At 35.3% G+C, this 24,631-nt stretch overlaps 1 long non-coding RNA gene across 2 annotated transcripts in view; it reads right to left on the minus strand.

Annotated features, from left to right (window-relative positions):
• LOC123334553 overlaps positions 1–15,534 on the minus strand; it is a 54,517-nt gene extending 38,983 nt beyond the window's left edge. For both annotated transcript variants that reach the window (XR_006552573.1, XR_006552575.2), the window contains exons 1-2: positions 15,445–15,534; positions 3,276–3,356 (exon numbers count right to left, since the gene is read on the minus strand). This is a non-coding gene — a long non-coding RNA (uncharacterized LOC123334553). The remainder of the gene's footprint in view (positions 1–3,275; positions 3,357–15,444) is intronic.
• Positions 15,535–24,631: the final 9,097 nt, after the last annotated feature.

A 24,631-nucleotide genomic window follows, 5' to 3' on the forward strand; every position in this document is an offset into this window, starting at 1 on the left:
TCCTCCTAAAAAGTAGGTATAACAGGGTGAAATGTTTGCAAATAGTTCTATAATACTAATAAAGTTGAAAATTGAAATTAATCTTCTTCTCTATATTATTTTTGCCTTAAAATAATATCAAACTCCAAAAATGTTGTAGAAATTAAGGTTTGGTGCTGTATATTTCAGGTTCTTTTCTTATAATCTTGTATGAGGAGTTCAAGGTTTCAAAAGCAAAAATAAGTTTGGGAAAGAAAATGTTTGACCATAAGAAAGATAATTTTTCCCTAGTGTCTATCAGATAAAATATTTTAGAATAATAAAAGAAAATTTAAAATTGGTTCATGCATTCCTTCTTTTAATACTCCTCTTCCCTGCCATATAAGTTCCATGAAAGGCAATGAATTAACTCTCTCAATGGTACCTGTGTTCCCACACTAAAGTTAATTGAACTTAAAAGACAAGTCTTTCAATACTCTGATCTCATTCAAAGATCATAAGGTGCACTGACTAATGAATGAATAAGGCATTTTGAAAACCATCTAAAATATAATATATAATTATCTACCATTAGGGGAACATATCAGAAAGTTTTACTTTCATTTTTTAAACAGTTGACTTCAGGCCAGTTCCTCATTTTGCTTTATTTTTCTCATCTTGCTCTGGCTTGTGTTCAGAACTCCCATTGACTTCCAGAAGGATCTTTGCATTTGGCTCAGTTTCAGTAGTAGAAAACAAGATATTGAACAGACTCTTACTGCTTCTCAATATCTCTAAAATAGCAATGTTCCACCTTCAAACTAGCTATTCCAGAATGGATTTTTTCCTCATCAACATCAAACAGTGCAAACAATTCTGCACAAGATAGTTTATAAAATGAATTCAAAGAGTATAAAGAAGTTTGTTTACTTTTTTGTGGAATGTTTCATCTTTTGTTATTGTAAATGCATTATTTAAGGTAATCTTTACAATATTTTGTGAAATTTTTAGGGTAGATACAAGTTTATCCATTGTGCAGAAGCGAAAACATGGAATAGAATTATTATCTATTTAAAAATATCTCCTGGCTCTGTACTACAGCAGTCTCTGTACTACAGATTTCTGAAAGGTTTTAGCACTAAAGGGACAAGAGTATAGCACAAAATAAATGACAAAAACAATATGACTTTTCTTATGTGTTTTTTTTCTTTTTTGGTTAAGAATGCTAAATTGCAACATATATTTTATGTACATTATTTGTGTCTAAAAATTCCTTTCTAATAAGAATCTAGAAAATGAATTTAGAAATAAGCAGAGAAATTTTGTAACCTTTCTTATCATGACAGTTTTAGGTTTCAATATTGTTATTTTTAGAAACTTATTTAAGGACTGCTGCTTTGTAGAACAGAGAAGGCAATGGCACCCCACTCCAGTACTCTTGCCTAAAAAATCCCATGGACGGAGGAGCCTGGTAGGCCATCCATGGGGTTGCTAAGAATTGGACATGACTGAGTAACTTCACTTTCACTTTTCACTTTTCACTTTCATGCATTGGAGAAGGAAATGGCAACCCACTCCAGTATTCTTGCCTAGAGAATCCCAGGGACGGGGGAGCCTGGTGGGCTGCTGTCTATGGGGTCGCACAGAGTCGGACACAACTGATGCGACTTAGCAGCAGCAGCAGCAAGGGAGTTTTACACATCATTATGTACACCAACCATTGTCTCTAGAATGGAAGCATTTCTCTCACACATGTATGTACTCTAGTTTTAAAATATAAACATAGGTACCATTTGATTAATAAACCACATGCCAGTTATATAATATTATAATAGTACAGTAATATTTTTAATTCTGTACAATATCATTCAGTGGGTATAAAAGAACAATTTTCTTATATACAATCACACTCAAAATTATTTTCTAGTATTAAAGAATTTCAATATGTAAAGAATTTGAAAAATACTGAGCTTCATTTATGGTGCTAGAGATAGTGCCACTAGGGAATAAAATAGATAAACTGGATAGAGTCTAACTATTGAGGCTGTCTTGGTGACAGAGCTGATAAAGAATCCACCTGCAATGCAGCAGACCTGGATTCAATCCCTAGTTGGGAAGATCCCCTGGAGAAGGGGATGGCTACCCACTCCAGTATTCTGCCCTGGAGAATCCCATGGACTGTATGTGGTCGCCAAGAGTTGGACATGACTGAGAGACATTCACTTTCATTGAGGCTGTCAAATGAAACTCTACATTTTAGAAAACAAGTTTACAGTTATCAAGGTGGAAAGAGGGGGCAGAATGAATTGGGAGAGTGGGATTGGCATATAAACATTATCATGTATGAAAAAGATAACTAATGAGAACCTACTGTATAGCACAGGGAACTGTACTCAATAGTCTGCTGCTGCTGCTGCTAAGTCACTTCAGTCGTGTCTGACTCTGTGCGACCCCATAGATGGCAGCCCACCAGGCTCCTCCATCCCTGGGATTCTCCAGGCAAGAACACTGGAGTGGGTTGCCATTTCCTTCTCCAACGCATGACAGCGAAAAGTGAAAGTGAAGTCATTCAGTTGTGCCTGACCCTCAGCGACCCCATGGACTGCAGCCTTCCAGGCTCCTCTGTCCATGGGATTTTCCAGGCAAGAGTACTGGAGTGGGGTGCCATTGCCTTCTCCAACTCAATAGTCTATGACAACCTAAATGGGAAGGAAATCTACAAAAGAGAGGATATATGTTTTAAGTTTCTGATGTACAGCAGATACTAATGAAACATTGAAAAGCAACTACAGTACAAATTAATAAAGGAAAAGAAACTCTACATTCAAATGTACTTTTATTAATTCTTATTTTTTTCAATAAGAGATGTATGACTCTTTGTGACCCCATGGATTATAGTCCATCAGGCTTGTCTGTCCATGGGATTTCCCAGGTGAGAATACTGGAGTGGATAGCCATTCCCTTCTCCAGGGGATCTTTCCAACCCAGGGATCGAACCCTGGTATCCTGCACTATAGGAGGATTCTTTACACTGAGATTTTCCCAAAGACAAACATCCCATAGCCCCAAACCAAGGTAACTTAGCCTTGGAGAATAAATTTAAGCAAGACCCTGATGCTGGGAAAGATTAGGGGCAGGGGGAGAAGGAGGTGACCAAGGATGAGATGGTTAGATAACATTACCAACTCAATGGACATAGACTTGAGCAAACTCTAAGAGACAGTGAAGGACAGGGAAGCCTGGCATGTGGCAGTCCATGGGGTCACAAAGAATTGGACACAACTTGGCAAGTGAACAACACAACAAATAGACCCTACCTTTAGGTAAATTGCAGAGACTGATCATAGAGTTCTAAAAGGTACCATTCTAGAAGACATTCTTCGCTGGTTCAAGACAAGCTGTAGAAAGAAGAGGACTTTTCTCATTATATTTGCAGTATCTTCAATGACATAATACAAATAAGAAACCATTATATTTATGAGCGAAGAAAGGAATCATATTTAAATGAATTTAGAATTCTCCAATTTATTAATAAACTATTAGATGAAACAATTCTAATTTCTACTTATAATACTATAATATTCATTATTGTCTTAGAATTATGGGAAGAAAGATGACATGTTAAGTGATGAAAAGAGAGAAAATAGAATTTAGAGATAAACATTTTAAGTGAATACCAATATAGTAAAACAGAAGAGTAAGATCAGAGGTCCATCAGGTCCTGAAAGGAGAATACCTATAAATGGGTAGAGACAATGTGAAATAAAGACAAAGGATATTGATTATTTTTCATAGAAGGAAACAATATGCCATTAGTTTCCATTTCAATTCAGTTCTATCTCTTGGTCCTAGCACCATCTCATCTCATCATTAAACTGGCTTCTGATCATACTTAGTCCCTAAAAAAGGGATAATACTTCAGTTCATATTTTATGCTGCTGACAAATGTTTCTCAACTTCAAAATTTGCAGTATTACAAATCATTGTTTTGTTTTGTTCTTGTTTTCTTCAAGATGTGATAGAAATAATACAATAATTTACCAGTGTCTTCAGTAACTGTGGATATAGATCTTTATCAGATGGATGGGAATTAGATGAAATCCATTTTCACATTTAAGATATGAAAAAGAGAGAATTATCTGAGTAAGACTTAGTGACTCTTTTCTGTCAGGTAAAAAGTTAAGTTCATAGAAACATAATAAATATTTTAAGTCTAAAACTGCCACCTAACATTTAGTCAGTGCTATAGACATGAGGTGACTCTTACACTACCATATTAAAAACAATATAATTATCATTATACCACATCTATAACAGGATCTACTAGGCCCTGCAGTTGTATAATGAGGTCATAATGACTAATAATAATAATAATCACAGTTAATATATAATTTCAAGAGACAATCATGCCTCAGTTCATGCTGTGGCATTCTTATTAAAAAGGAAGTCCCAAAATAATTTAGCAATTATAAGGTGGATTTGTAGAAATGACAGGGCATGAATTACTTCATTGGCAGTAGAGCACAAGCCAGTGATTAACATGTCTACTTTTTTCATCATAAATATTATCAGATTGTTGGTTTTTCTTCTTGTTCAATAATTATTAGTAAAATTGTGAACAAGAAGCATGCACAGAAAGTGTGACATTTACAATATGACAGTGGACTCACAAAAACAATAGGAAACTGATCTGGACATTTATCCCCTATCTTCTCTACAAAACAAAAGCTTTAACACATAGTTTGTTGTTAAAGTGTCTTCTAATTTCATGGCTGCCCTCACCATCCACAGTGATTTTGGAGCCCAAGAAAATAAAGTCTGTTACTGTTTCCATCATTTTCCCATAGATTTGCCATGAAGTCATGGGACCAGATGCCAAGATCTTAGATTTCTGAATGCTGAGTTTTAAGCCAATTTTTTCACTCTCCTCTTTCACCTTCATCAAGAGGCTCTTTAGTTCCTATTCACTTTCAGACATAAAGGTGGTGTCATATGGAAGGAAGGGCAATGAACACCGCTACCATAGTGCGTAAATAAAATTTCACTGCACTAGTGAGGGGAAGAGGAAAAAGATCCAAAATCTAGAGGAAAAGAAGAAATACATGCTAGGTTCAGAAGTATGCCCAGAATCAGAATCAGTAGGCTACACACCTATGTCTGTAAAATACAGAGATTATATGACACAGAGGCTTCATGAGAACAGTAGAGAAAGTCTCTCCCTCTTTTATAATGTATAGAATATAATTTGTGAAAGACAGAGACTATCTGAAGCCTAGTACAATGAGAAAACTTAGAGCAGAAAGGAGAGCAATCATGAGGAAACAAAATATTCTCCAAGCAAACTATCTCCAACACTGAACACAAGGTACCACCAGAGGTAGCTGAAGCCAGTGTTGTAATGAGAGAGGATAACTAGAAAAGCAAAAAAACCTCAAACCTAACTTAATTCCAAATTAGATGATCACATACTCTGAACTAGAAATGTATCAAAAGGAAAACATTGCCAGATGCAATATCTATTTACTATACTTCTTTCTAACAAATGATGTCCAGTTCTCAAGGAAAATATATGAGATACATTAAAATGCAAGGAAAACAATACTACTAAGAAACAAATCAGTCATCAGCACCAGATCCATATATGTCAAATTATATTATACATGTAGTTTAAGAAAATAATATGTAATAGGCAGAAGTATATCCAAGAGATGAGATTTAAATGAAGATATTGGTAACACATGCATAAAGTACAATTTCTTTATATAATCTCTATTATATACCTATGTACTATATTTGTAAATGTGTGTGTGTGTGTGTGTGAACGTGCTAAGTCATTTTAGTTGTGTCCAACTCTTTGTGACCCTATGGACTGTAGCCCACCAGCCTCCTATGTCCAAGGGATTCTCCAGGCAAGAATAGTTCAGTGGGTTGCCATGACCTCCTCCAGGAGATCTTCCCAACCCAGAGACCAAACCCATGTCTCTTTACATCTCCTGTACTGGGAGACAGGTTCTTTACCACCAGAGCCACCTGGGAAGCACATATTTATATAGAGGTATTAGCAAAATCAATCTATATATAGATAGATTCAGTACTTTAAAATTTGCTCTTGACATTCTTATAGGTGTTACTTATAAAGACACTCATGAACATATAGGTATATTATACATGTTTACACACACATAAATATGTTTATACAATTATTCAATAGATACCACATGAAACACATTTTTCTCATTTTCTCATTTTTGCTTTGATGAACAATTTGCAGTAAATATTCTTATACATATGTGTGTGAGAATGTGAATTTGTAAACAAATATACCTATACATATATACAAATGGTAGAGCTTTTTGGATATTAACATCCTAGAATTTCTGGGTAAAAATATTTGGGTTTTTAAAAATTTTTAAGATATTTATAATATAGGCCATTGAAATTTTGGGAAGGTCCTAAAAATTTCAGGGACTGTGCAACAAATAAATATCTGTATAAAGTCATTTTCTTTTGCAAATGGATGGCAGAGTGTAGTGACAAAATCTTAACACCAGAGCTAGAACGCTGTTCCTAGCAAACTGCTTTCCAGAAAAATTTTAGCAATTTATTTTTTTAACAAACTGTCTCACAACCATATTTCAATGTCATACATACCTCTTATGAATATCAGTTACAATGTTAGCCATGTTTTGAGAGAAGATGAATGGTACTTCAAATTAAACTATCTTGCAAAGTTCTACAATGCACATGTTATTTGCACCCAATTGTAAACAGAACTATATAACACGCACACTTTGTTACTCAGTCGCTCAGTCATGTCCAACTCTTTGCAACCCCATGGGCTGCAGCACGCCAGACTTTGTCCTTCACCATTTCCCAGAGTTTACTCAATCTCATTCCACTGAGTTGGTGATGCCATTCATCTATTTCATCCTCTGTCTTCCCCTTCTCCTCCTGCCCTCAATCTTTCCCAGCTTCAGGGTCTTTTCCAATGAGTCAGCTCTTCATATCAGGTGGCATACTAGGTCAAGGCAAACATTTTTTAAGCAACTTGATAAACATAGCTTATATTCTTGCTCAAGAGAGGAATCACCCTACCTATAAAAGAATGCCTCCTGGAAGGGTAATTTTTTTTTTTTTCTAAAGATGGGAAAATACTTAGCTTTCTCCAAACACCCACATACATAATTGATTTCCAGAGTTCTGCACCACAGAGCATGGAGGATAAGATTTTAGCCATGAATGTTTTTAGAACAGATGTTGTCAGTTGTCTACTTTGAATTTCTCTATCAAATGTATGATTTTGAATAGTTATGCTCCTTGAAGAGTCCTGCCAGAGTGCATCAGCTGCAAAATACAACACTTAACTTAGCAAATTGACCTGGTATGTAGTTTTGATTGCATTCTGCATTTAAGATTGCTTGCTACCTTCCAAATGCAGCAATTTTATTTTTCCATAGTTGATATCAAGCTTAACTTTCTGGCACTAGTTAAGAAAAAAATCAAATGATTTTTCAAACAACCACTAGTTTAGAATAGAAAAGCCATCTATTTAATACAGAAAGATACTTTCATATTTACTATAGCAACAGCATCTGGATGCAGTTTTTTTCTAAAAGCTTATCAATGTGTTTATAAAAATATGCTTTAAATGAAAATGTGTTTCCTTGAATGCAAGGGAAGCATCCTCATGTTTGCCAGACTGGCGTTTATCACAGAACTTGAAGAATAGTAATATCTGAAAAAATTGCTAAAATATAGATGAAAGGAGGACTTCATTTTTATACATTGCATTTGAATCTTATACTTTCAAAGACCATTTTTCACTCAGCCTAATCTCATGGTAGTTTTTAAACTGCAAACTTTGAAGCACTTTTGTCAAACTTGGATCAATAAGGAACTGATATAATTTGATCCATAAATACTTTCTAACCATAGTAAAACACTGATAGCAGATTGATGAATGTCATGAAAGCTCTTATGATCTTGGCTACTATCAATGTAAACTGAGAACACAACAAAGACAGCACAACAGTAATGTTTTAAATCAACTGGGCCTCTCACATATGTGGTACATTTTTAAACCCAGGTTGGGAACTTATTATGGAAGAAATAATCCTGGGAATTAAGCAAGCTAAAATTTAAAATACCATCATCTATTAGGGTTTGCATTATGCCAGAAGCTCTACTAAGAATGTTATCTATATATTGATTCTACCCCTGACAACAACCAAAGTGATTGTCACTAATACCAATCTCTTTTTGCAGATTAGAAATGGTAGATCTATATATCTGGACAACGTTCTCAATGGAATTCACAAAACTAAAATACGAACCAGCATCTATGTAATTTCAAAACCTATGCTTTTTTTTAATAACAACACAAAGTATATATTACCTAGAGTATTTGTAGTATGTTGTTGCTAGATTTGTCATTTTTCCTATGTGATTTTTTTTGTTTTATTCATAAGATTTCTTATAAAAAAAAAGAGTTGCAAATTTTAAATTATGCTAACAGAGGGCAGAAAAAAAGGCTTCTAATATTTGCATGATACATAGTTGAGAACAAAGTTTCTCTAAAAAACTGTTGAAAAGAAATGTTTAGTATTTATAGGTCTAGAAATAAAATATGAAAGTAATTTTTGATACAGTAAAGAAGAAACAGACATTCAGAACAAAAATGTAAGTTTTGATTTTAAAAGCCTCTCTATGAGATTAGAACTGCATACCATCATAATCATAATCTTTTTGTATGTGTTCATTCATCCTTCATTTATCCATTTAAAAAATGTAGGGTAGGGCTTTGCTAAAAAATGTGGACATAAAGCTATTTAAAGCTATTTGCTTGGCTTTAGAAAGATATTTTTTAGTCTAATTATAATACAGTGAGATAAATGTTTTAAAATAAATAAAAGGCTATTAAAAACAAAGTACTGTGGTATAAATAATGAAATGACTACTTCCATATAATACATTTGAGAACTTCTTTATGAGTGTTAGGAGAGAAAAAACTTCAATGTTCATAAACGAGAGACTATTTTTTAGATAGGAAACAATATAGTCACCTAATGTTATATATTAAAGTCCACTGTCCCAGACCACATTTTTATCACCTCTACCTAAAGCCCCACAAATACACTCAATCTGTCACCAAACTGCACTGTCTCTATAAGAAAAAATGACAATGCATTAATCTACAAAAGTAGGAACTTCAAAAGAATGTTAATATCAGTGAAATGCTGTTACTTAGTATGATTTGCACTCAAAAAATCCTTATTTTGACTTTTTAGTAAGTCAATGATAAAAATTTTAAATAATAAAAAAGACTTCTGCTTTAGTAACACAGACTGGGTTATTAGTACCAACCCTCCTATGGAGTCAGAAAATATAAACAAAAGAAAAATTGTCTTCTTGAAAGCTTTAGAAAGTTTAGGAAACAGTGAAAGTTATAGGGTCAAGATCCAAAAGAATAAATAAATGCAAAGAGGAAAACCTAGATTTTTTTCACTATTTCTTAGGGGTATATGTGGATTATAGAGATGAAAGACTCTGTGATGCTGTTCCATTTGGAAGAGTGTTGCTCAGGATGTATATTCCTTCAATTGGGTAGTAATGAAGTAGGAATGGCTATTGGTTCCTGTTGTGGAAGTATTTCTCTTTTTCCCAGAAGGATTTAAGGAGTCATCTCATGTATCTTCTTTGGGCTATCATTCCTGTCTCTCCTTTAACACTCTTGCTCTCTAACTAGAGATATTTTCAATGAAAATCAGTATCTTGCCTTTCTAAAAGTTCCATATATAACAATCCACACTCTTAAACAAAATATTCATCTCAATCAAAAGTAGAAGTCTTTGCTAGGGAGGTAGAAACATAGTAGTTCTCCTTATTAAATATCTCCACTGAATAGGTGGATGAAAAGTTAACAAATAAGACATGAATTCTAAACTCAGTCCTATCACTATCTGCTGATGTGATTCCAATGTGTCCTAGACTCTGAACCTCAATTTTCATTTGAAATTAGGAATTCTATTATCTTTCTACCTGAGTTCTAAACAAGGATCAAATGAGCTAATGCAAAGGAAGTCTTTTGTCAACCATAGGTCATTTTTCCCACAAATTAAAAGATACATGCATTGAATTTAAGGGAAAAGAAGTCTCTACAGGTGAGAAGTGTGTTTAAGTCATTTCTGACTGATATCTGATTTTTAAGCAAAAAAAATTAATAATAATAATTTGCCATTTTTAAGTATCATATGTTTGACACTCTCCTTCCCTTGAACTTTCACAGTCCAGTTATGCATATTGTTAGTCTATGTTGATAGAGAACACCCTGTTCATAGCAAACATCCTTTTCCAAAAACACAAAAGACAATACATGGACATCACCAGTTGGTCAATACCAAAATCAGATTGATTATATTCTTTGCAGCTGAAGATGGAGAAGCTCTACAGAGTCAGCAAAAACAAGACTTGTAGGTGACTGTGGCTCAAATCACGAGCTCCTTATTGCAAATTTCAGGTTTAAATTTGAAGGAAGTATGGAGAATAACTAGACTATTCGAGAATGACCTAAATCAAATCCCTGATGATTGTACAATGGAGGTGATGAATAGATTCAAGAGATTAGATTTGGTAGACAGAGGGTCTAAAGTACTATGGACAGAGATTCTCAACATTGTACAGGAGGTGGTCACCAAAACCATCCCAAAGAAAGGTAAATACAAGAAAACAAAGTGGTTGTCTGAGGAGGTTTTACAAATTGATGAAAAAAAAAGAGAAGTGAAAGGCAAGGGAGACAGGGAAAAATATACCCATCTGAATCCAGAGTTCCAGAGAATAACAAAGAGAGATAAGGAGGTCTTCTAAGTGAACAATTCAAAGAAATAGAGAGAAACAATAGAATGGGAAAGACTAGATCTCTTCAAGAAAATTAGAGATATCAAAGTGAACATTTCATGCAAGAATGGGCACAATAAAGGATAGAAACAGTAACAACCTAACAGAAGCAGAAGAGATTAAGAAGTGGCAAGTATACACAGAAGAACTGTACAAAAAATGTTTTAATGACCATGATAACCATGATGGTGTGGTCACTAACCTAGAGCCAGACATCCTAGAATGTGAAGTCAAGTGAGCCTTAGGAAGCATTACTATGAACAAAGCTAGAGGAGGTGATGGAATTTCAGCTGAGCTATTTCAAATCCTAAAAGATGATACCACAATGCCACAAGAGTGCTACACTTCAATATGTTAGCAAATTTGGAAAACTCAGCAGTGTCCACAGGATTGAAAAGGTCAGTTTTCACTCCAATCCCAAAGAAGGGCAATTCCAAAGAATATTCAAATTACAATACAATTGTGCACATTTCCCATGCTAGCAAGGTAATGCTCAAAATCCTTCAAGCTTGGAATCAGTAGTATGTGAACAAAGAACTTCCAGATGTAGAAGTAGAATTTAGAAAGGGTAGAGGAACCAGAGATCATATTGCCAGCAACATCCATTGGATCATAGAGAAAGCAAGGGAATTCTAGAAAAGCATCTACTACTGGTTCATTGACTACACTAAAGCCTTTGATTATATGAAAATGAAAGTGAAAGTTAGTCACTCAGTTATGTCTGACTCTTTGTGACCCCATGGACTACAGCCCACCAGGCTCCTCTGTCCACGGAATTCTCCAGGCAAGAATACTGGAGTGGGTTGCCATTTCCTTCTCCAGGGAATCTTCCTGACCCAGGGATTGAACCCAGGTCTCCCGCATTGCAGGCAAACTCTTTACTGACTGAGCCACCAGGGAAGCTGTTTGATTGTATGGATCACAACCAACTGGAAAATTCTTAAAAGACAGGAATACCAGACCACCTTAACTGCCTCCTGAGAAACGTGTATGCAGGTCAAAAAGAAACAGAACCAGACATGGAACAATGGACTGTTTCCAAATTTGAAAAGGAGTACGTCAAGGCTGTACATTGTCACCTTGATTATTTAACTTCTATGCAGAGTATATCATGCAAATCGCTAGACTGGATGAATCACAAGCTAGTATTAAGATTGCTGGACAAAACATGAGTAACCTCAGATATGCAGATGAAACCACGTCGATGGCAGAAAGCAAAGAGGAACTAAAGAGCCTCTTGAAGAAAGTGAAAGAGAAGAGTGAAAAAGCTGGCTTGAAACTCAACATTCCAAAAACTAAGGTCGTAACATCCAATCCCATCACTTTATGGCAAATAGATGGGAAAGCAGTGACAGACTTTATTTTCTTGGGCTCCAAAATCACTACAGATTGTGACTGTAACCATGAAATTGAAAGACACTTGCTCCTTGGAAGAAAGCTATGACAAATCCAGAAAGCATATTAAAAAGTAGAGACATCACATTGTCAACAATGTTCTGTATAGTCAAAGCTATGTTTTTCCAGTAGTCATGTATAGATTTGAGTGTTGGACCATAAAGAAAGCTGAGCACCAAAGAATTGATGCTTTTGAACTGTGATGTTGGAGAAGACTCTTGAGAGTCCCTCAGACTGAAAGGAGATCCAAACAGTCAATCCTAAATGAAATCAGCCCTGATTATTCAATGGAAGGAATGATGCTGAATCTGAAGCTCCAATATTTTGGCCACATGATGCAAAGAACTGACTCACTGGAAAAGACCCCCATGCTAAGAAAGATTGAGGGAAGGAAGAGAAGGGGGTGACAGGATGAGATGGTTGGATTGTATCACTGACTCAGTGGATATGAGTTTGTGCAAACCCTGGGAGATAGTGAAGGACAGGGAAGTCTGGCATGCTGCAGTCCATGGGGTTGCAAAGTCTTAGACATGACTTACCAACTGAACAACAACAAATGCTGAGAGTAAGACTAACAGAAAAAAGTTTTAAATTAAAATAATTTAAATTATTCTTATTTAAAATTAATTTATATTCTATTTAAATGTGAACATTCCATATGAAACATCACCAGTTCTTGATTGGAGATCTAAATGTATCTTTGAATATTGAACCAAAGTGACATCATTAGAATACTGTATTATCCTTCTTGCTACATTTTTCTCACTGTTTCCTGCCTTAATTTAGGATATCATTTCTTAAATAGGTTTCCTGGAAAAACAAATTTATGATTCATATTATCTGAGGAGAAAAAATTGTAATATTACCACTGGCCTACCATTCAGAGAGTTGCATAAAATTATAGAATTAACTATAAATCAAAAAATTAAAGATCAGATTCCTAATAAGTCTTAAAGCAAATCAGTAAGAAAAATATAAATGTAAAAAGGTATCCCCTGTATCCATTATCAGAATAAATATAAGCAAGAGTGTGTAGAGAAAGGATTTGTCAGAAAACCAACTCTCTGAAAAGATCTGTCTGAAGAAATGCCAGCTGTCCACAGTACCTTTTGCCACTTGGCAACTGGTGAGATGAAAGGGGAAGACAGAACTTGGAAAGTTTTCATTTCTGCATTTGGTAACGTTTTTAACAATTACTGTCATTTAATTCCACTGGAATTTGGTGAAAGGTTGCTATATCACAGACACCAATGCTAATTCATCACTCTTGCTACTCTGCCGCAAATTTTAGACACCTTGGTCAGCAATTATATCCTGTTGCTTCAAGCTCAAGGATACATTTCTGGTTTAAGGCAGCTCTACCATTTCAAGTAGAAGCATTTCCATGCCAAGCATCTTAACTCATTGTTTATCTTTGACTCACTCCCAGTTCTTTGGGGTCCAGAATTGCAGTTTCTTTATTTTACCTGAATAGCACCTGGACACTAACTCCAGGCCTATACAGTATATTTATCTCCTCATCAGACCATGTCAGGGTGTCTGGGTTTTATAGAATATATTATTTTCCTAGGAAAGCCATAACATACTACCACAAATGGTGTGGTTTGAAACAATAGAAATGTATTATCTCACACTTCTGGAGGATCAAAGCTCAAAATCAAGGTGTTGTTAAGGCCAGGCTCCCTCCGAAACCTATAGCAGAGAATCCTGTCTTGCCTATTCTAGATTCTTGTGCTTTGCAAAAATCCTTTTATTTCTTGCCTTGCCCCAGCAGTACTTCAGTTTCTACCTCTGTCATCATGTGGCCTTACCTCCACTTTGTCTCCATTTGGCATTTTCTACTTCTTGTAGGGACACCAGTCATAATAGATTAGGACCCACCCTAATGACTTTAGCTTAACTACATCTGCAAAGATGCTATTTCCAAATAAGATCACATTCCCAGGTTCCAGGGACTAAGACTTCAACAAACCTTTTAGAGAAACACAATTCAACCCAGAACAAGGGACTTGGGATGCTTTTCCTCAGCCCTTGGTGCCATGTCCTTTTCATGTTTACAAACCTTTCATTCTTATGAGACAGCTAAATAATTACACTCCTCGATTCTCCTCAATTATTTTGGGTTAAGGGAGGAATTCTAGATTATTCATCTTTCTTTAGTAAAGTATATATCCACAGATTTGCTGTGTAATTTTTCAGTGCCATCTCACTGTGGATGGTGTATAATTTTCCTGCCCCAGTGTGGTAAGACTTTCCCATAGAACATGCTTGGCCACATACTGTATATTAATGCACATATGTGAAATCTGAAAAATTGGCATAGACGATCTTATTTACAAAGCAGAAATAGAGACACAGAGGCAAACAACAAATGTAGGGACACCAAAGTTGGGGGAAATAGGGGATGGGGTGGGATGAATTGGGAGATTGGGCTTGACATATATATGCTATTGATATTATATATAAAATAGATAACTAATGAGAACTTGCTATATAGCTCAGGGAACTTTATGCTCTGTGGTGAAGTAATTGGGAAGGAAATTCAAAAAAAGAGGGGATCTATGTATATGCATGACTGATTCACTCTACAGTTTAATTAATTTTATTGTACAGTAGAAACTAATGCAACACTGTAAAGCAACTATATGCCAATAAAAATCAGTAAAAATAAAAACAAACAAAAAATCAAAATCATGCACTCTGAGACCCAGGTCTCTCACCTTTCAGGCAGATTCTTTATCAGCTGAGCCACAAGGGAAGCCCAAGAATACTGGAGAGGGTAGCCGATCCCTTTCTCCAGTGGATCTTCCCAACCCAGGAATCAAATTGGGGTCTCCTGAATTGCAGGTGTATTTACCAACTAAGCTATCAGGGAAGCCCAATTATATGCCAATCAAAATCAGTAAAAATAAAAATAAACAAATAAAAATTATATATTCTGAGACACCTTTCAGAATGTAATAGAATGCTCTAATAGTTATGCCATAATCTGTCATAAACCAGACTTGTTGAGTATTCTGGCGTCTATGGTCGTTATTCTCATAGTAAAACAACATTGTTGTTCAATTTTAATCATTGCTCATTCAGCACCTTAACATCTTTCATATGAATGCTGGCTAAGAAATTTGCATTTAGATTTGCAAAATAAGAAATCAGAAAAAGTACAGAAAACTCCCGAAGGAAAAAGCAGACATTTACCTTCTTTTGTACAGGTTAACAGAGGCTGTATTTGTTTTTAGAGCAATTCCTACTGCAGAAGATTCATGAAGAAAATGTTCTAGAAAGAGTTTGGACTCTTTAGGAAGCAGGTTAATTTCCTGTTGACATTTCCAATTCCAGGAATACAGACAATTGATTTCCTTATTAGACAGGATAACAAATCCAAATCACATGCCTTTTAGCCTTATTATGTCCCAATTATTCTCAAAGACTTCAACACTAGTTTTCAGAATAAAAAGATGATTCAGCTAGACAGCTGAATCATTTTTTCTGTTTTCCTGCTCTAAAGCAACAGTTTCTCAGAGTATGATTTAGAGAATCTTAGGCATTCCTTATACTTTTTCAGGAGGTAGTTAAGACCGAAATTGTTTCAATGACAATACTAAGAAATTATTTATCACTTCAATGTGTTGACATTACAATGATGGTGGAAAAGCAAAAACAAAAGTGGTAGTTCCTCAGTCCTACTCTTTAGGTGGGCAAAAGTGGTGGCATCTTAACATAAATCAGGGGACTAATTCAAGCCTTTATGAGCAGTTAAGCATTCTTTAATACCATGCACATGTGATTAAAAAAATGGAAATCTCAACTAAGAATGCCCATGAGGAAGCAGTGAATATACTGATTTTATTAAATCTCAGCCCTTGAGTCTGAGAAGGCAATGGCAACCCACTCCAGTACTCTTGCCTGGAAAATCCCATGGACGGAGGAACCTGGTAGGCTGCAGTCCATGGGGTCGCTAGAAGTCGGATATGACGAAGCAACTTCACTTTCACTTTTCACTTTCATGCATTGGGGAAGGAAATGGCAACCCACTCCAGTGTTCTTGCCTGTAGAATCTCAGGGATGGTGGAGCCCTGTGGGCTGACATCTATGAGGTTGCACAGAGTCCGACACGACTGAAGCGACTTAGCAGCAGCAGCAGCAGCAGCCCTTAATATGGGTATCTTTTAAATTTTCTGTGCAATGATATGAGAAATACACAGGAAACATTTCTATTATATAATTAAATACAATGATTGTCTCACAGAAAACTTGCATGAAAATGTGTTTCCTTGTGTCACTGAACCAAAAGCAAGTGCATTTTTTCATAAAACACTATTGTCATTTGGAAGGCTGTCTGACACAGTATATGGGTATTGAGACTTGGGTGCTTGGAAGACATTTTCTCAAAAATAAACAAACTCAGCCTGTCATGCCGAGTAAAGCAAATGACAGGTATGCTGTCAAGAATTCAAGCAAAGTGTTGAAGCTGGGAAAATGCCTACCCACTTCTATGAATTTAAAACCTCTGAAGAAGTAAAGAATCTTCTGACATAATCAGAGGTAATATTAATAAAGATTATATTTTGATATTTGATTTATAAAATGAATTTGCCAATTTATACAAACTATAAAATGAATAAAATCATGTTTAAATAAAATATATAATTTAAATAAAATCTGTAATTATATTAATCAGTTCAGTTCAGTCGCTCAGTTGTGTCCAACTCTTTGCAGCCTCATGGACTGCAGGATGCCAAGCTTCACTGACCATCACCAACTCCCAGAGCTTACTCAACTCAGGATCAAGTCGCTGATGCCATCCAACCATCTCATCTTCTGTTGTCCCCTTCTCCTCCTACCTTCAATATTTCCCAGCATCAGGGTCTTTTCCAATGAGTCAGCTCTTCGCATTAGGTGGCCAAATTATTGGAGTTTCAACTTCAGCATCAGTCCTTCCAATGAATATTCATGACTGACTTCCTTTAGAATGGACTTCTGGATCTACTTGCTGTCCAAGGGACTCTCAAGAGTCTTCTCCAACACCACAGTTCAAAAGCATCAATTCTTCAGTGCTCAGCTTTCTTTATAGGCCAACTCTCACATCCTTACCTGACTACTGGAAAAACCATAGCTTTGACTAGATGGACCTTTGTTGGCAAAGTAATGTCTTTGCTTTTTAATATGCTGTCTAGGTTGATCATAGCTTTTCTTCCAAGGAGCAAGTGTCTTTTAATTTCATGGATTCAGTCACCTTCAGCAATGATTTTGCAGCCCCCTAAAATAAAGTCTGTCACCGTTTCCATTGTTTCCCCATCTATTTGCCATAAAGTAATGGGACTGGATGTCATGATTTTAGTTTTCTGAATGTTGAGTTTTAAGCTAACTTTTTCACTCTCCTCTTTCACTTTCATCAAGAGGCTCTTTAGTATTATAAATTATAATACTCTACTACTAATAAATTATATTTATAACAATTATATAACTATAAATTTAATTATATGAATACTGGACTGGGTAGCCATTCCCTTCTTTAGGGGATCTTCCTGACTCAGGGATCAAACCCTGATTTCCTTCATTTCAGGCAGATTCTTTACCATCTGAGCCATCAGAGAAGCCCTATATTTATATATAAGTATATACAAATTACATATAATAATATATAATAATTATATAAATATATAATAAATAAATTTTAAATAAAATATAGTTTTATATATTTCTATAATGAGTTTATAAATTTTTTATAACTCAGTAGACAAATATTTTCCAAATGACCATGATATGATGTTATAAAACAATGCATAGAAAAATTATCTAAGTAAAGTGCAAAAGAGAGGATAATCTTTAAGGTAAGAATGTATATTTCATTGATATTATTTAATATTATTTACTGATTTCTAAGAAATTACTAATGCTGAGTTTTTATGTAGAATCAATACCTTTTTTACTTGTTTTGGAAGAATCAAAGAATATTCCAAAACAAGTAAAAAAGGTATTGAAACATTTTTTCCCTTTCCATTTATAAATCTGTGTAAAGCCAGATTTTCTTTAAGTTATTCAACCAAAATAATATAGTAGGTTGAATTCAGAGATATATAGAAAAATATTATCTTCTACTCTACCATATATTAAAGAGATTTGCAAAACTATTCAAAAATCAATTTACCACTTTTTTATTTTGAAGATTGTAGTTATTTAAGGAATGTTTTATGCTATCACAGTAAAATTACTATTATTCATTCTTTAACATTTGATTTTTAACTTCCAACATAGTAAATATTGGTAGATATAACTCATGTGAATACAAGCTTTTTTGTGGTACTCAACAATTTTTTTAACACAATAAAAGAGTCCTAAAAGCAAGTTTTGAGCATCATTGCTCCAGTCATAGCCTTTCTGTCTCTTCAAGTTCTGTTTTTTTTTTTTTTAATTGATATAGATACAGAGATAAAAATCACCTTTAATTTCCTAAAAACCCTGATATGTATGATCCGTATTCTAGTCAACTTGCGTTAAGTTGACTATTTTAAGTGTTTAAGTTGACTTCTATTTTAAGAAGAACATTTATAAAACTTACACCATAAAATTATCTGTTGGAAATACTGCACCGCGGGTATAAAAATCAATTTGTTGAGGTGTATGTAAAGTACAGCCCAAAGTAAAGAGGCAATGATATGATTATGATTCTTCTGTTGTGCCTTTTCCATGAAGTATTATGTGAAATTAGAAGAGTTATACTGTAGATTTCTCCTCTGGATGAGATTATACACCCATTTCCATCTCCTTATCTATTGTGAGCTTCTTTCAAATTGTTTAAGTAATGGGTGGCATAGCTAATGTATTTGTTTAGGAAGAAAAAAAATCATTTTGACATACATTAAGCAAAATAGTTCTGATGTTTTCTTAGGATTAAACTTATTTTTTGTCCCCCTAGTTTGGTAATAGTGACTTTTCAACCTGTTTGCTCTTTTGTTTTATTTTATTTTTGAAATTTTTGTATTCTGAAATATTTTTAAAAACTCTCACTTTCTTTGTGTTCTGATTTAATGTTTGAGGATTTCATTAAGGAATAATGAGGTGGATGAAACTGGAGCCTATTATACAGAGTGAAGTAAGCCAGAAAGAAAAACACCAATACAGTATACTAACGCATATATATGGAATTTAGAAAGATGGTAACAATAACCCTGTGTACGAGACAGCAAAAGAGACACTGATGTATAGAACAGTCTTATGGACTCTGTGGGAGAGGGAGAGGGTGGGAAGATTTGGGAGAATGGCATTGAAACATGTAAAATATCATGTATGAAATGAGTTGCCAGTCCAGGTTCGATGCACGATACTGGATGCTTGGGGCTGGTGCACTGGGACGACCCAGAGGGATGGAATGGGGAGGGAGGAGGGAGGAGGGTTCAGGATGGGGAACACATGTAAACCTGTGGCGGATTCATTTTGATATTTGGCAAATCTAATACAGTTATGTAAAGTTTAAAAATAAAATAAAATTAAAAAAAAAAAAAAAAAAAAAAAAAAGGAATTTACTATTCCCTAATGACTTACTGCAGAGCCAGTTTCAAGGGGAAATGAATTAACTTCAGTTCCCTAATCTTAGGCATATTCTGTTCACTATACCCCTCATTATGATTCCCTATGTATGCTATAAAAGACAAAAGAACTTTAAAAACATTAGAAGAACTAGCATAAGAAAAATAGGTAAAATGAGTTTTTTAAATTTTATTAAAGTTTAAGAATAAACTTTTATAGATCAACAAACATATCCCTTGACAAATTGAAAGGCTAAAAGTGTATGGATGGTGTTCTTTATGTTGGAAACTTCAGCTCTTATACTCAGGACAACAGATGCTTGAGGAAGAAAGACACTGGATGCGTCTTGTCAGAATAGCAATGGATTGTTTTCTTATTCTGTAACTCAAACTTGTAAATCATGTTGGAAATCAATATCTAGATATGTTCAAGATATGTCCTATTCTGACAACTTTTTATTCAGTATCTATCCGAGTTCCTGGCACACACTAGACCTGAAATGTGTGTTTGCTGAATAATAATCTTGATTTAGTTCCATGTTAATTATCTTAGATAAATTTCAACAGGCAAAAATTAAAGAAAAAAAAGCACCCAGTATCCAGACACTTTATTTTGTCTTTGATAAATCATTCCCAGTCCAACTTTGACCCTGAAAACATCCCCAATATTTTCTTTTTTCAGCTCCAATTCCATATATTGAATGCAAAAATTAAACATGTGTGTGATCTGGAAATATACAAGCAATGAACTTTGGCTGCTCTACTTAGATATGTGAGTATTTAAATAAAAGGTTGATACTATACCACAAGCAGCCAGGGAGTCTTTTCTGCCTGCTTAGTATAGAAGAGTCAAATGACAGCATGTGGCAGAGTACAACTCAGAAAGGAATGTTTGAAATAAGTTTACAGAATAAAATATCCAAAGCCCCAGATGTACAATAAAAGGTGCCTAGAGAAAGAGGAGGGGGACACAATTCCCCTGAAATCTTTTTAAATTCTTCCCCTTAAACCTTTTGTGGGACTTTGGCTGTCAAAATGGCAAAGTAGACAGAGCATAGGGGAAAAAAAATTGATAGAAGAGATATTTTTTATACTTACAACTTGGGTTGCTGTAAAGCTTTGGGTAAAGAGCGAATGAACTTCACAGCAATCCAGGATAGATATTGCTTGCTGTAAGATGCTCCCATTTCCAAGCTCAATAGGAGGTGATTATTGGTATAATGGTACAATGCTATAGATATGATGTGCAAGATTAGAACGCATTCTGTATTTCCATTCAACAACAAACTGTGAAGGTACAGCTCTATGTCTTGCAATCTCACATTATAAAATAAGAAAAATGATATTATACAGTTGATTCTATCAATGAGATTGGGAAATTAAATCAGTTTGTTCAGCTCAGAATGAAAAAAGATCTACTCTGGGGAGCCAGTAAATGCAATCTGAAAGTAGAGAATACCTTACAGTGGTTGACCTAGGAGATACTGAAGACCATGAGTAAAGAAAGACCAGGGAGTGCTGAAATGAAAATCTTGGAACATTCATAATATCAAAATAACTTATAAGTAACTGTAGGGCTAAATTGTTGTTTTTCAGTCACCCAGGTGTGTATGACTCTTTGTGACCCATGGACAGCAGCATGCCAGTCTTCCCTGTCCCTCACCATCTCCTGAAGTTTGCCCAAGCTCATGTCCATTGCATTGGTGATACCATCCAGCTATCTCACCCTATAACTCTTTTTCCTCCTACCCTCAATCTTTTCTAGTATTAGGGACTTTCCAATGAGTTGGCTATTCACATCAGATAACCAAAATACTGAAGCTTCAGTTTCAGCATCAGTTCTTCCAACAAGTATTCGGGGTTGATTTCCCTTAAGATTGGCTGGTTTGATTTCTTTGATATCCAAGGAACTTTTCAGGAGACTTCTCCATCACCATAGTTTGAAGGCATCAATTCTTTGGCGTTCTGCCTTCTTTACGGTCCAGCTCTCACAACCATACATGATCACTGAGAAGACCATAGCCTTGACTATACAGACCTTAGTCGGCAGAGTAATGTCTCTGCTTTTCAATACACTGTATAGGTTTCTCATTGCTTTCCTGCCAAGAAACAATCATCTTCAGATTTCATGACTGCTGTCACAGTGATTTTAGAGCCCAAGAAGAGGAAATCTGTCACTACTTCCACCTTTTCCTCTTCTGTTTGTCATGAATTAATGGGTTAAATTATTTAGAGTAAAAATATATTTAGGAAAATAAAAACTTTAAATTTATTTGAAATACTACCATTAATGACTATAAATTATAATTTTTAATTTAAATTTATTTATTTTAATTGCAGGGTGATTACTTTACAATATTGTATTGGTTCTGCCACACATCAACATGAATCCACCATGGGTGTACACGTGTTCCCCATCCTGAACCCCCCTCCCACCTCCCTCCCCATACCATCCCTCTGGGTCATCCCAGTGCACCAGCCCCAAGGATCCTGTATTGAACCTGGACTGGTGATTCATTTCTTATATGATATTATACATGTTTCCATGATATTCCCCCAAATCATCCCACCCTCTCCCTCTCACACAGAGTCCAAAAGACTGTTCTATACATCTGTGTCTTTTTTGCTGTCTTGCATGCAGGGTTATCGTTACCATCTTTCTAAATTCCATATATATGCGTTAGTATACTGTATTGGTGTTTTTCTTTCTGGCTTACTTCACTCTGTATAATAGGCTCCAGTTTCTTGCTGGCCAATATTTTCCACTTAAAAATTTCCTCACAATTCTAATTTAAAAATTCTCTTCTCTTGAAAGTTTCTGAAGTTTCAAGACAATTTTATCACCATGAACTTTTGGTCACAGATTTTCTTTCTCTCATCTAACTACATTTTGTTTAGCTTATGTAATCAAAGACAACATTGAGTTCACATTTCATGAATTCTCAAAGTTCACTTCATGTTGTATGTGATGACTATATTTAAATACTTAAAATTGGAAAATCACTGTAACTTATACAAATGAATGAATACCTGAAAGCAAAATCACCTCAATTATATGCTACTAGTTTCTCCTAATGGAAGGCTTGCTTGAGGAATTTTATTTGTATTAGTAAACAAATTTTACTTAAATGAAAATGCATTTACTTTAAACCAATTAGCATATTTACTATAACCTAAAATATATCAATGCATATTAGGTAGTACCTTACATTTTTAAATAGAAAAGGCAGAGGAACCAGAGATCAAATTGCCAACATCCACTGGATCATGGAAAAAGCAAGAGAATTCCAGAAAAACATCTATTTCTGCTTTATTTACTATGCCAAAGCCTTTGACTGTGTGGATCATAATAAACTGTGGAAAATTCTGAAAGAGATGGGAATACCAGACCACCTGACCTGCCTCTTGAGAAATCTGTATGCAGGTCAGGAAGCAACAGTTAGAAGTGGACATGGAACAACAGACTGGTTCCAAATAGGAAAAGGAGTATGTCAAGGTTGTATATTGTCACCCTGCTTATTTCACTTATATGCAGAGTACATCAAGAGAAACGCTGGACTGGAAGAAACACAAGCTGGAATCAACATTGCTGGGAGAAATATCAATAACCTCAGATATGCAGATGACACCACCCTTATGGCAGAAAGTGAAGAGGAACTAAAAAGCCTCTTGATGAAAGTGAAAGAGGAGAGTGAAAAAGTTGGCTTAAAGCTCAACATTCAGAAAACGAAGATCATGGCATCCAGTCCCATCACTTCATGGCAAATAGATGGGGAAACAGTGGAAACAGTGTCAGACTTTATTTTTTTGGGCTCCAAAATCACTGCAGATGGTGACTGCAGCCATGAAATTAAAAGATGCTTACTCCTTGGAAGGAAAGTTATGACCAACCTACATAGCATATTGAAAAGCAGAGACATTAGTTTGCCAACAAAGGTCCGTCTAGTCAAGGCTATGGTTTTTCCTGTGGTCATGTATGGATGTGAGAGTTGGACTGTGAAGAAGGCTGAGCGCCAAAGAAGTGATGCTTTTGAACTGTGGTGTTGGAGAAGACTCTTGAGAGTCCCTTGGACTGCAAGGAGATCCAACCAGTCCATTCTGAAGGAGATCAGCCCTGGGATTTCTTTGGAAGGAATGATGCTAAAGCTGAAACTCCAGTACTTTGGCCACCTCATGTGAAGAGTTGACTCATTGGAAAAGACTGATTCTGGGAGGGATTGGGGGCAGGAGGAGAAGGGGAAAACAGAGGATGAGATGGCTGGATGGCATCACTGACTCGATGGACGTGAGTCTCAGTGAACTCCGGGAGTTGGTGATAGACAGGGAGGCCTGGCGTGCTGCAATTCATGGGGTCGCAAAGAGTCAGACAGGACTAAGCGACTGAACTGACCTGAACTGAAAAATAAAATAAATTTAAAAAAATAAAATAAATTTTTTTGCTTGGGGCTGGTGCACTGGGACGACCCAGAGGGATGGTTTGGGGAGGGAGGAGGGTTCAGGATGGGGAACACATGTATACCTGTGGCGGATTCATTTCAATATATAGCAAAACCAATACAATATTGTAAGTTTAAAAACTAAAATTAAATTAAATTTAAAAAAAAGAAAATAAAACAAAAATAAAATAAAATTTTTAATTTTTTAAAATACAATTTCCATAAAATATATATTACTTTAAAGATTGAGTCTTTAAACTTTAGCAGAGTCTTGTGGGCTGCCGTCTATGAGGTCGCACAGAGTCAGACATGACTGATGCAACAGCAGCAGCAGTAGCAGAGCCGTCATTACTAATGACAATATAGATACCATTAATCACTATTATGTAATAGAAAGACTGTTATTGGTAGAGTAGTTTT

Source organism: Bubalus bubalis, chromosome 7 (assembly GCF_019923935.1).
Source record: "Bubalus bubalis isolate 160015118507 breed Murrah chromosome 7, NDDB_SH_1, whole genome shotgun sequence".
Taxonomy (NCBI): Eukaryota; Metazoa; Chordata; class Mammalia; order Artiodactyla; family Bovidae; genus Bubalus; species Bubalus bubalis.